The sequence below is a fragment of the Chenopodium quinoa genome, unplaced genomic scaffold (assembly GCF_001683475.1).
Source record: "Chenopodium quinoa cultivar QQ74 unplaced genomic scaffold, ASM168347v1, whole genome shotgun sequence".
Classification (NCBI taxonomy): domain Eukaryota; kingdom Viridiplantae; phylum Streptophyta; class Magnoliopsida; order Caryophyllales; family Amaranthaceae; genus Chenopodium; species Chenopodium quinoa.
This window is the reverse complement of record NW_018745065.1, coordinates 2,601,900-2,614,398: the sequence shown is the minus strand read 5'-3', so window position 1 is coordinate 2,614,398 and position 12,499 is coordinate 2,601,900.

Here is a 12,499-nt window from a genome sequence, read left to right as displayed (position 1 = left end):
CGCCTACAACATCATTCTAGGCCGTCCAAACCTCAATGAAGCCAAGGCTGTAATCATTCCTTCTCTCATGCACATCAAGTATGAGAAGGCTGATGGCTCTGTGGGTTCCCTGAACGGGGATCAAAAGACGGCCCGGGAGTGCTATCTCTCAGCCGTCAAAGACACCGTGGTCCCAAACGGCAAAGCACATGAACCACAAACCTTGACAATGTTAAGGATGCCAGCCAGCCCCACCAGCAGCCAGAAAGAAACGAAAAGCTGCTCAGCTGGTGGGGGTGAAGAAAGAGAAAAAATAGCAATCACTGACCGGTGAACGGTCAGACGAGCTCCGTCCCCAAGTAGCCGGAGAGCACATGGACCTCGCTTTGGATGAAAGCCGTCCAGAGCGCACTGTTAAAGTGGGGACGGCTGCTCTTGCTAAGATGGGTGCAGACTTGCACCTTCTGCTGAAAGAATTCAAAGACATTTTTGCCTTTGAAGTGGAAGAGATGCTAGGAGTCAGCCCGGATCTTGCTGTCAACAAACTCGTCGTAGATCCTAAAAAGAAGCCCATTCAGCAAAAGAAAAGAAATCACGGCGAGGAAAGAAGTCAGGCAACTACTGTCGAAGTAAAAAAGCTGCTGGACGCAGGGTTCATTCGGCCATGTAATTTCCCCAACTAGGTGGCCAATGTTGTGCTTGTAAAGAAGCCGAATGGGACCTGTCGTATGTGTGTTGATTACACAAACCTCAACAAGGCGTGTCCCAAGGACAGTTATCCGCTTCCAAAGAAGGACTGTCTAGTCGACTCTACAGCCGGCCACGCCTTAATGAGCTTTATGGATGCCTACTCCGGCTTCCATCAGATTCCCATGTGGAAGAAAGATCAAGAGAAGACGGCGTTCGTCACTGATCAGGGGTTATTCTGTTATACTGTGACGCCGTTTGGCTTAAAAAATGCGCCTGCCACCTTCCAACGGATGATTAATACAGTCTTCATTAATCAAATCGGGAGGAATGTGGAGGCGTACATTGATGACATGATAGTCAAATCCAAGCCACAGACGGATCATCTTGCTGATCTCCGAGAAACATTCACCACCCTCAAACGACATAAGGTCATATTGAATCCTAAGAAATGCGTCTTTGGTGTTAAGTCTAGGAAGTTTCTCGGATTTCTGATTGATCAAAGGGGGATAGAGGCTAACCCCGAGAAGATACAGGCGGTGATTTGACAATTCCTCTGGCTTTGCCATCAGGAGCGAATGAATAATTATTTTCATTTAGCCATTGGCTCAAGCGAAATACAATATTTTTGACTTAGCAAATTTTGCTAAAAAGAAATCCCTCGCGTGTTTTGTTCCAAGAACTAAAAGCAGGCGCATTCGGCCTTAGGCCTTGACGAGATAAGGTGCTAAGTTTTAACTTAGTCTTTATTTTTCTTTAGAATAATCCGCCTGTCTTGCCCTAAGAGCAAAGAACAGGCGCATTCGACCCACAAGTCTCTTTTTTAATCTGCTAAGTGTTTTAGCTCGTTTTCTCGTAAGTAATAGTCCGCCTATTCTGCGGTCGGACAAAAACAAGCGTATCTGGCCAAAGGCCTCATTAGGTGACTTGTAGATCAGTAAAAGTTTTCCGCCTGTCTTGCCTTAGAGCAAAAGAAGGCGCATCCGGCCTAATGCCTCAATAGTTTCTACTTGTGAAATAGTGACCCCTTTTCCGACTGTGCTAGAACAGTTAGAATATTGTTGGCCTCTTCGATTTCACTTTCGATTAAACCAAAAGACTGCGATTGCTGCCTTAACATTCGGTAGGGCCGCTTGATGTATTTGTAGAGCAATGTGCCACCCAAATGGGAGATGCTTCTCCTCGACGAATTCGCCCGAATGGGCGTCGCCGGTTATCTGACTCATTTTGGAGCAGACGGTCATACTCATACTGGAGCAGGCTGTGACCATTTGGCCTCTATGCGTTTTTCTTAATATCCGGCCATTGGCCTCAAAATGATTTAAGCAAATATTCGTTAAGTGTTTAACATAATGCAGTAAGAATTTCATAGGAACGACTGCTTTAGAGTAGTCGGTTCCTTCATAAAGGTTGGGGCGTCTGTTATTGGGACAGACTTTCTCCAAATACATTGGCGTCTATATTTTGTACAGGCGACATTAAAAATAAAAAGACAAAGTTGGAAAATGAAGGCATATTCTCATTAGCAAAGTTTGAAATGACAAAATTTGAGGTATTTACATTCGTACTTAGAAATGGTACTTTTTCAAGTTGTCCACATTCCAAGTTCTAGGCAGCTGCCTGCCGTCTGGTTCTTCTAGCCGGTAGGTGCCGTCTCTTACTTCCTCATATATTTGGTAGGGACCTTTCCAATTTGGGGTCAACTTTCCCTTCTCATTCGCCCTACCGATTGCCTCCATTTTCCGTAGCACAAAGTCCCCCACTTTGAGAGGACACTTGTGTACTCTTTTGTTGTAAGCCCGTGTCATTCTTAGACGGTAAATCTCATGGCGCAAGGTGGCATTTCCCCTTCGCTCTAGAAGTGATTGCTATTGTTTTTCTTCTTTGACCACCACCAGCGGATCAGTCTTTCTTTTCTTTCCGGCTGGTGGGGCCGATTGTTCTTCCACGACATCGTCGAGGTCGATCGTTTGCTTGCCCCAACCGGATGCTACGACCGCAGGCTTGACGTCCGAGAGGTAACACTCTCGAGCCGTCTTTTGGTCCCCATTAAGGGAACCGACTGTTCCATTATCCTTCTCGTACTTGAGTAGCATGAGTGCAGGGATGATGACGACTTTACACTCGTTAAGAGTGGGACGACCAAAGATGAGGTTGTAAGCTGTGAACTCTTCAACCACGAGGAAACGGATGGTCATGTGCCGACCGTCTCCCCTGCTTCCCAGGCGGACAGGTAAGTCAATGCGTCCGACTGGGTGCACAAGTCCTCCCCCAAACCCAACAAGGGTGTGGGAGACCTCCATCATGCTATCCGGTTTGTTCTTGAGATTGAATAAGCATTTGTGGTTGATGAGATCAGAGGAGCTTCCCGTGTCAATCAGAATTCGGCCAACCAGCTGGTTAGCGACCTTGCATTCAATGACAACAGGGTCATCATGCGGCCGACGGACTTTTCCTCTGTCCTGTTCGGTGATGACAACTTTAGGGAAGGCGGATGTGCCTGCCGCATCTCCTTCCTCAACAGAGTTGACCATCTTCCTTAGATGGTCCTTGGTGCCCCGAATGGTCGGGCCACCACCGGCAAAGCAGCTTGCTATGGTGTATATCGGTTCTTCATCAGTTTCGGCACTCATAGCAGGCTGGGGAGTCTTTTTCTTGGACTGCCCCGGATTTTCCTTTGAAGTCACTTTGGACTTCACATAGGACTTCAGTTGTCCTTTGTCGGCCAGACGGTTGAGCTCCCGCTTGAGACTAAAGCAGTCATCCGTGTCATGGACAACATCCTCATGGAAATGACAATGCTTGTTCTTGTTCTGATTTTCAGCGGAACCTTTCATAGGAGTCGGCTTCTCAAGAGTCAGCCGATCCTTAATTTCCAACAGGATGGAGCAGTAGTCCTTGTGGAACTTGTACCTTGGGACATACGGTTTCCACTCTTTATTCTTCTTCTGGGCCGGTTGATCAGAGTCATCAATGGCCCAGACTTGCTTTTTCTTTTTGCTCTCTTCTGGCTTAGGAGCCGGCTGAGCAGGCCGACTCTCCTTCTGTCGGTCGGACTTCTTATGGTTCGACTGCTTATTGGAGGAGCAGAGTTCGGTCGCCTGTATATAGGCTTCCGCCTCTCGTAAGGCTCCTTGCAGAGTAAAGATTTATTTGCGGACGAGTTCATACTTAAAAGTAGACCCATCCTTCAGACCCTTAAAGAAGTCTGTGAAGGCGACCTCATCAAACAGCCCATGCATCTGGGTTCGAACCAGATTGAACCGCCTGACATAGGAACGCAAACCTTCTCTATCTCCCTGCTGAACATTGCCCAAATCAAGACTTGTCTTTTTGGCAGGGATATTCATAGAGAAGTTTGAAGCAAACAAGAACGCAAGCGTCTTGAAGCTATTTATGCAACCAGCCGGCAGATTGCCAAACCACTGCTGGGCTATGCCCTTCAGGGTGGCTGGAAAGCTATGACACCATGCGGCATCATCCAACCCCTGTAGATACATGAGGTGGGTGTATGCTAGCAGGTGGTCTTCTGGGTTGGAGGTCCCGTCATAGGCTCCAACCAGAACATTTTAACTTTAGTCGGCTGTACGGCTTCAGTTATTTCCTTGGAGAAAGCAGAGGGTTGATCCCCAAGGTGTTGCATGTAAGGTAAGACCGGCGCCTGGTACAATGGTTGTGCCATGTACTGGGCCGACTAAATCATATGAGGACGAGACTGTGGGCTGCTAGCTGGAGTCTCATGTACAGACTGGGAACACCTCACAGAGGTATTCCGAAAGCTATCATGATAAGTCGACGTTGAAGCCGACTCTGATAGCTGGGTCTTCTTCTGCTCAATGTATTGCCGAGCATCAGAGAATGTTTCCTTGCTACCATCCGGCTGTATGTGCCGAATGGCTTTTCTTGTGCTCGCGTCCGGGAAACGGAGCCGAGTAAGGTCAAATTGGGGCCGGGCCTTCTCCGTAGGGGCAGGATGAGGAGTCGGCTGACGGTCTTTGACCGACTTCTGTTTGCCAGCCTGGGCTGGCTTCTTGGCCGACTGCTCCTTTCTAGGAGTAGGCGACTTCTTTGAGGCGAGCTGTTTGATTTCACCCCCGAGGCTGCTCAGGAGCCTCATTAATTCATCTAGAGTGAAGGGAGTTGATCCTGCCGCCTGGGAAGGATCAACCTGCCGCCCCGAGGGCTTCTTTGGCTGACCAGCAGTTTTGCTTGGCCCTGCCCGGTCATGATGACGCTCCCGCCTCTCCTTACTGCGAATGCGTTTAGAGATGAGGGATCCATTTGGATCCACATAGGTTTCGACATCAACGTCGTCACCTGAGTCATGGTCCGTTTAGACCAGTATATCATTTGGAGGCCGATTGGCCTCTGGATTTGGTACAGGTTCTTGTGAAGCCATTTCAAAGGTACTCTCCCCACAGACGGCGCCAAATGTTTCGGGGGTTTTTGTCCCTTGGAGAGTTACAACACTGAAACTGGATTCAACAACGGGCGCCTGTACCTGCAAAGCAAACGGACCGCCGAATGGTCGGTGGTCCGCCTCCGAAGATTAAGTTAGTAAACGTTCGGTAATAAAACGTGCGGAAGTAAAGTTATCTGCTTGGATTCCAAGCTCAGGTAAAGTGTTGTATGTTCTTTGAAAATGACAACTCTGTAGTGAGTGACGTATTATCTCGTAGTGCGTGAATATTCTCTCCTTTTCGGTGTATATCTTTTTATGTCTTGTCATAAATGTAAGAATGTCCCTATTTATAAGGTCCTTTTGGAAAGTGTGCCCTCCCTGTGGGATCTGGTGACCTAGGGATTAGGGCACGCCTTTTTTTAAGGGCCCCTTGGGATTTGAGCCTTGAAAGCCGCCATTCCCAGGGGCAATATCTGCGTGACATGTGTCACCATCTGGAAGGTCCAATTGGTGCCCCTTCCAGTGACAGGTGTCATGCTCTGATTGGGCCACTTGGCAGGGTATAAAATACCCAAATCAGAAGTAGTGTTTGGGGCAGGATCGCTTGTTGTGAGAACCGGATTTGTTAGTGATATGACTCGAAGGGAGTCATCCCACATTATAGAACCCCCAAATGATGGAGCACTGTAGAGTTGCTCCCTTGCATCTAGCCCCCTAAGTCTTAGAGGTGCTACAGCGGTTCTAAGACTTAAAGGAGACTGATGATTCACGGCAGCCTTGAGGTAAATTACGCTCTTCTTGTTAGTGCTGAGTTAGATGGCTTGGCGTACTTGGAAAACTCTGACTACATTGCTGAAAACATCAGCTTTTGCTGAAAAGTCTAATTGGCTTACTGAAGATTTTAACTTTCTAGCTGAGACACCAATTTGCTCTGCTGAGATTTTGATTTTTCTACTGAAAAATATGAACTGCTTTGATGATAATCTTACTTTCATGCTACAGCATCGGAATATTCAGCTCGCTGAAAAAATTCTGACTTTTGCTGAAAATTTCGATTTTCCTGCTGAAGTCTTTAATTTTTCTACTGAAAAAATCTGGTTGACTTGCTGAAAAATCAGATTCTTTTTGCTGAGGAACTTTATTTCCTTGCAAAAATTTCATTTCTTCTTCTGAGAAGCCTACAACCTCGCTAAAATTCTCATTTTTCTGCTGGAAATGCTGACTCCTGCTGAAATTTTGCAAGGATATAGCTTTTTCTTCTTGAAAATCTTCTTGTTTTTTGAAACATTTGATTATCCTGCTTGCTAAAAAGTTCTGATTTTCGCTGGAAACTTCGATTTTCTTGCTAAAACTCTGACTGACTTGGTGCAAAATCTGGTTTCTCTTGCTGAGAAATCTTACTGCTTTGCCAAAATCTTGAATTATCTTCTGAGAAGCTTTCTTCCTTGCTGAAATTCATATTTTCCTATCGAAAAAACTGAGTACTACTGCTTAGATTTTGTGAGAATATCGATTTTTCTTCTGAAAAATCTTACTGTCTTGCTGAAAATTCTGATTTCTTTTGCTGACAAACCTTGCTGCTTTGCAAACATTCTGAATTTTCTTTCGAGGAAGCTTAATATCTGGTTGAAAATTCTTACTTCTCCTTTGAATATTTTGATTTCCTACTGAGAGTTTTGATGTTTCTACTGTTACTACTCCGCTGAAATTTAATTTTCTTGCTGCTGAAACATCTGATTATCCTGCTGAAAATTCCGATTTTCCACTGCAAAATCTGACTGAGTTGCCGAAAATCTTGATTTTCTGCTGAAAAGTCTGATATCATTTTCTAAGAAACCTTACTGCTTTGCAACCATTTTGAATTTTTATCTAAAGAAGCTTACCACCACCTTGTCATTGTTGATGATTTCTTTGAGTGTTCTCAAGGTGCCTAAGATGCTTCATGTTCTTGTATCTTCTTTTTGACGTGTTGTATTCTTCGTTGAGGATTTGCTCATCAACTGAGCTACGGCTCTTCTTGAGTGTTTTTCTTTTTCTTTTTCTTTTTTTTTGAATTACATGCTGCTCATAGATTTGCTGGTTCAGGCTGAGCTTGTTCAATTTGCGTTCTGAATCGCATTGCTATTGAAGATCAGTCCGGCTGCGGTTTTCTTCATAGACTACTTCTTGAGCTGACGCTTCAGTTAGCCTATTACTCCATGCGTGGAGTGTTTTCATAAGTTCCGGCTGAGCTTTCAGATTTTTGCCAGCGGATGTCATGCACCGTTGTCGGTTAAGGCCAGGTAATATAGTAGGCACTACTCTAAACCCAGTTATTGCACTACAAAAATCCTGGTTGTCGTGCTTTCGAATTTGCAAGAGTCACTCATCAATGTTATAATAACCTGAGCTAGCTGCTGCAGTTCTTAGCTGATCTGAAATCTTATCAAACTAAAGAATTTGACTTTGAATTTATTGTCCTTTACCCACTTATTGAATTGTGGGAGTTCTTCTGCTCTTACATCCTCTACACAGGCTAAAAAATTTTGCATCAAACTCGGCGGCAGCTTACTGCTGCGAAGCTAGACTTTGTGCTCCGCAATATTATGCTGACTGGTAGGAAAACGCTTTGATCAGACTAATTTTGTCGATCAGAGTAGAGTAGGAGCCTTTACTTCCTTTGTAAGAGGGGTCCGGTATCACTTTGACGTTATACCTAAACAATCATACTTTTTCTTCAACAGTAAAATCAAAGAGCAGTAGCTTGTAGGCTTCAGGGTCTGTAGGCCTTATTATCCTTTGCTACTGCAGCTGGTCGTAGATGGTCTGCTCTTTCACTCCTTACTGCTGGATATTCCCCTGATGTAAGGTGGCTTTGAAGGTACCTTGATCAACTTCCTTTGCCAAAATTTGCAACCATTAAGTGTGAATTTAAGGATGCTCAGATAAGAAGTTGACACTCTGCCCATTCTCCCTTAAAACTGCTACGGGATATTTATTTTAAGGGAGAATGTGAACAAAGAGAAAAAGATAACTGAGATTGCACATAGGCTGCAGCTAAGTTGAGCTCATTATATGCTTGCTTGTTGTCATTTGCCACGAAGCAATATAATCAGGTGCTTGCGAAGAGTCAGCAATAATAGTTATCACACTCTTAGGAGGAATTTGTTCTTGCATTCCTTGCCTTACCATACACAGCTGACAAGACTATGTGGCTCGTAACACTGGACTGTAGAAACGCTTTCTAGCAAAATATTTCAGAGAATTTAAACCCTTGCGTTGTGATCTTATTTTATTCTTAATCACTGCTCGTTGCAGAACTTGTATTATCTGAACTTAAGACAGCACCATTCTAATACTTTATAAGCCTCCTCAAACTCCGAGCTCTGACCATAACATTACCACTCCTTTGCTGCTAAACAATTGTAGTCCCACTAAGAATGCGGTCATGCTTTCAAGAGTAAGCTGATGACGACACTCAAATAATAGGAAGTAATTCCACCCATTCTCCCTCAAAAATTCTTTGGAATATTTATTTTGAGTGAGAATGTGGGCAGAAGAAGACGCCAAGGTTGCCTGTGATGAGCTTCACCTCAGTTGAACTTATATCCTCAAAATTTCTGCGCGCATGACCACTAATTATATGGTGGCTAGACAGCTTCGTTAGAGGTTCCATTTATGTTTGCTGTAGACTCAATTAAGTCTTCAATCTCTGCTGGAACAAGCCTTATTTTACTGGAGACTAAGTTTCAGCTTGTGGTTAAACTTGCTGTAAGTCAGAATTTACCATGCTATGAGAATCTCATTAGCAGGCTGTATATGGGGCTCTTAGCCTATTAATCATTTCCTGTGAGCTGATCTGTACACTCTCTGCTTTCTACCAACCTGTTTATGCAAAATTACTTCCTACCCATCGAAGCGGTAGAGCTCTTGCTTTTATATTGGCTTATACTTTGCTCTGCGCTGTGAATTATGAAATCTCAATCACAATCCTTGTATCTGCTTTCATTGAGCTAATATACCCATCACAAAACCTGCTTGTTGCTATCTAATCAATAAAATGTGAGGGATGTGCTGTTGCACATTGACTTACAAGCATATGTGGCAGCACAAGTCAAAGAACGAGCCATCTCTCCGTTAAATTGCAATCGTGGGTACCCCCACTGCTTTGTAGTTCTCATTTTTTGTAGCAGGTGCACTTGATACTTTATTGCTTTTGTACAATATTCTGTAATAATAATTTTGCTATTCATACTTCTCAAAGAAGTTGAAAGCTCTAGACATAGCTGGTTCCTTGCACTTGATTGTGGGCTTTGCTTTTTTATTATATCATTCCACTATTTCTCTTCTGCGCAAGACCATTTCAGCATACAGATGATGTTTGTACTCCTTATTATCATTATTGAACGTGAACAGTAACATAAGAAATATATATGTCCACCACTTTTGAGCATAAGAACCAAATGAGAGATGAAATAAGCGGGATGTCCGAGTCATGGAATGTCGATTTTAAAGACTTCGTTTATCAAGTATAACGGTCTATTTCATATCGACTCCAGCTACGGCAATATGCTTTTAGTTTTCTGTCATGGTTTGATTAATTTCCTAGGCTGCTCAGAAGACTCATACATAGTACTAATTTGTAACACCCAACTCTGAAAATGTCTCTTAGGCATTTTATCAAACACCTACTATGCATATTCCTTCTCATCATTTTTTGAGTACGTTTTTTATAAAAGTTTTCCTTCTTAACATCTGATTCGAACTTGCTAATTGTGCTTCACAGACAAAGAGTTGTACTACCAGCCAAATGCAAAGGGGAAACAAAATCGACATGTCCAATATTGAAGACATTCATGCAACTCTACAGCCCATAATTGTTGATGATGTAACTTCACAAATATGCAGGCTTAGATTTCTAATATAACATGGCTAATACCGTTTTCCCACGTTTCTCACTGGACAAATGCAGTGTGCTTAATTCTCAGATTTGCGCAAAACTAAACAATGAGTTGTATATCACAGCTAATACTCAAAGATAATATATATAAGGGTGAAGAACGTTTCCTGTTTTAGCAGAGTGGAATCTGGTTGCGGAATGCGTGGCAGCTTGTAGTTCGACCTACAAAGACGGAGCAGCGCCCCTGCTTGCTTCAGAGTTCATGACCAAGCTATGCAAAACCCCATTCACAAAACCTCACAGTTTGGTGGCTCTACTTTGCTCTTTGTCTTCTTTTTTTATTATCTTACATATTGGTTAAGATGCTCCTCTTATTCCACCAGATCTTGAAAATTGGTTGATCTGATTTTTCAGTTGTGAGTTGGAGTTTTTGAGCTAGATCTGGTTGAACACGAGGTGAAAATATGTGATCTACTTTTAACCACCACCTTGGTTGGCGGCGGCTTAAACTTATCCTTCGCTCTCTCACTTGCTTGTCCCTATAACTCAGCCGGCTAGTGCTTCAAGGTCAGTTTGGTTCGCCCCTCCTTCTAGCGCCAATTGTTTCGGGTGTACTCCGATGGGAATATCCGAACCACTGACTGCACTGCTGGAGTCTCGGGCTGCCTGGTGGGACCTAGGGCTGAACCTCGGGAAACTCCGTCAACACCACTGGAGGACCTACAAGAGAGAGAACGTAAACTGCCCTAGGGGGTGGTTTCGAGGAACCCCCCTCCGATGGCTAAGTAAGTGTTTGCCTTTTGGGAGAGTATAAAGCTTAATATGCTTAAAGAGAGAGAGAGAGATTGATCAACCCCCTTTATGTTGTATATGTGGGGGTATTTATAGTGTAAGATAACCCTAATTTCAATGGTCAGCCTGTGGCCAACTTACTATGTCGGGTTGGCAGCCGGGAGCCTGTGACCGACTTACCCTAATTGGGCTGGCAGCCGGGAGCTTGAAGCCGACTTACCCTGGTCGAGCTGGCAGCCGGGAGCCTGGAGCTGACTCACCCTGGTTGGGCTGGGAGCCGGGAGCTAACTCACCCTAGTCGGGCTGGCAGCCGGGATCCGGGAGCTTGGAGCCGACTTACCATGGTCGGGCTGGCAACCGGGAGCCGGGAGCTGACTCACCTTGGTCGGGCCTGCAGCTGGGAGCTTGGAGCCGACTTAACGGGCTCAAAATGATACTCGAGATGCGCCATCCCTAGAGGGGCTGAGAGCGGGAGATAGTTCAGCAGGAACTACCCTATACAGGAGGTATGGTTCAACTCATTGCCGCCTGACCTTGGTAATTTGAATTACCCTTCGAAATTATACGTCTTCCCAATGCGATAAAGGGCTGGAATATATAATTAGATTGCAAACCCCCCAGGCGGCCATTTGCTTCCTGTCTTATGATAGGACAGGCGGCTCTTCGCCTTTTGTCTGATTCCTAGACGGCCTTTTTTCCGTCTGATTCTCAACGCTTCAGGGGCTGATCGGCCTTTTTTCCGGAACGCCTGTTATATGTGCGGCTGTGTACTTGGTTTGGGGCAATCACTGTTGTGATTGATTGACTTGCAAACATATCATGCTCTTTAAAGCATCAGACGTTTCCAAGCCAATCAATCGATTTAACGGTGAAACCAACCACACAGCCGCTCAGGGGCAAGAGCAGCCGGACTATCAATTTCCGCATGCTTTTTATAAGATAGGCAAAAGCGAAAATATCAAGCATACTTGAAAAACTAAAAATACAAAACTAAAGCGCAAAATAATCAAAACCGAACTTAGTCGGCACATTCATTGAAAGACTACCCAACCAAACGGTTGTGGTAAAACATTGTTAATCGGACCCCTTTCGAGAAAGTGATGCAAATTGTTAATTAACCTAGATCCTCAGCTGGTAAAGACAACATATACTCGGCACACAGGCCGGAAATAAAGTAATTTGGCATACAGCCGCTGATTTAGAAAAAAAAAAAATGGCATACTGCCGTAGAGAGTCATTGTTGAGCTGCCAAGACGTTGTATTCCTTGTTTGCCTTTCTCCCTGAAGAATATAACCTCTTCAGCATATTTGTGAGCCAGTGCCAAGACGTTGTATTCCTTGTTTGGATACAGGGAATTCCAGGCAATCTTCATCCGGGCATCGTTGTCAGCCTCAGTCTTGGCAACCAGGCGCTCTTGTTCCGCCTCCAGGGTTGCCTTAAAGTTCAGCTGTGCTTGGGCAGCCGCCTCTTCCAGGTCTTTGACCTTAGCTTTGAGGTCAGAGTTCTCTTGGGAGACCCCCTTGAGAGAGTCCAGCTCCGTCTTAGCCTTGCCAAGCTCCTCTTGAGTCGTTTTTAGCGTCGTCTCAGCATTGCCGGCTTTCTACTTGAACCCCTCCAGGTCCTTCTCGAGCTGTTCAATCTTCGACGCCTGCGTCATTACTGCGGCTTTAGTCTCAAGTTCATTTATTATACAAGAGTATAGAGCAACATTTTCAGCGTCTCTTGCTGATTTGTTGGCTCTCTTTACCTCTTCCCGCTT